This window comes from Poecilia reticulata, linkage group LG2 (assembly GCF_000633615.1).
Source record: "Poecilia reticulata strain Guanapo linkage group LG2, Guppy_female_1.0+MT, whole genome shotgun sequence".
Lineage (NCBI taxonomy): Eukaryota > Metazoa > Chordata > Actinopteri > Cyprinodontiformes > Poeciliidae > Poecilia > Poecilia reticulata.
Genome location: NC_024332.1, coordinates 31,067,626 through 31,069,160, shown reverse-complemented (window position 1 = coordinate 31,069,160; position 1,535 = coordinate 31,067,626).

Below are 1,535 nucleotides of genomic sequence, written 5' to 3'. Positions count from 1 at the left end.
AGTTGGTGTTGAGCACCCTAAATTACTAGTAGCAGACAAGCCTCCCTTTTCACAAGAACTGTGTTTTTCGCCTACGCGTTGTCACGGTAAGTTTGCTCCACACAATGCGTCGGGACTCGGAGTGGAGTGTTATTATCTCACGCAGTCGATCCAGACCTTCCGAAATTCCCTCAATATCTCAGTTTAATAGTCCRGTGTAATTTTGATTAAATAAAAAACATATAAAAATAAATAAAGGAGGAAATGGAGAACAATCAGCCTTTGTTCCAAATTCAGTATTTGAAGATGAAATATTTACTGTTTACTACAGAATGGTCGTAATTTAGAAATGTGTCAGGTAGTACCGCAGTGAAATCACGCGTTCTGGCATTACATTAAAGAACACGTATGAGTTGAAGTTTAGTCTCAACGCCTGTCTAGTTGTTTAACAACAGACAAAATGTGGATACACGAGGTAATAAACATTCCGTTGTGGAATTATTAACTTTAAAAATATATWTWTTTTTAATCTATTGTTGTTGGTCGAAATCSCCAGTATGAATCCGTGCAAAACATACAACGTTGCAGGCTTGACAAAGCCACATACAGCTGAAACCACATAAATCACACCAAACGCCAGTGTGACGATAAGACAACAAATTAATGTGATTTACGATCCAAGAGTCAAAAAAGAAAAGTTCCTCTCCTACTCCTTCCTCTTCTTCTTCTTCTACTTCTTCTTCCTCCTCTAAGCAGGCTTTCATGATGGGCTGAAAAGCGCAGAACTCAATCTGTCGATGCCATTTGAATGGAAAAATACATTTTATATAAACGGTTAAAGGAAGAGATAGGTGCTCCATATCCGCATATTTAACGAGCCTCGCCTCCTTGGACGGAATGCATCGTAATATGAATAATCCTTTGCATTGTATTAACCCGCGGTTAAAGGTTGCTTTCTCGCCATGCAATTGCTTACCTGCGAATCAATTCATCATAAAGCGGCTGCCTCTCAGCTCTGACTTCCTCTCCGTGCAGCTTCTAGAATAAATCCTTCACTCCTCTTTTTTTTTTTTCCTCCCTGTCTGCAGACGATGCTGTCCTAAACCTGATCTTGCTGTTTTTCAGACATTTCCATACACCGGTTGGAGACAGTATTCCCGAAAGAATGGAAGGACTCGCTTTCAGCTACCAATAAAAAAAGCGAACAAGGTATCCTTATTCCAAGGAAGAGGGGGAAAGGAGAGAAGAAAAAAAATCCACTGGCAATCAATCAACCAGTGAGATAYCGAGGATAGGCCTGTGTAGATTGGGGATTTTTTTGGGGTGGCTTGTTTCTGAAGATTTTATGATGACAAATAAAATGGCACTGCCTTTTAGATACAAGCATATATGTTCACGTGATTTGTTCTCGTCTTCAAGCAGGGAACCCTTACCTCACCGGTCCATTTTGATAAAGGGTGGCGTTTATGTGCTCGTCTGAGGTGTGTGATTGGGAAAATGGTCCTACTTCTTCTTTGAATATGAAGGACTGCAACACCCCTCAGTTTTACAACTCC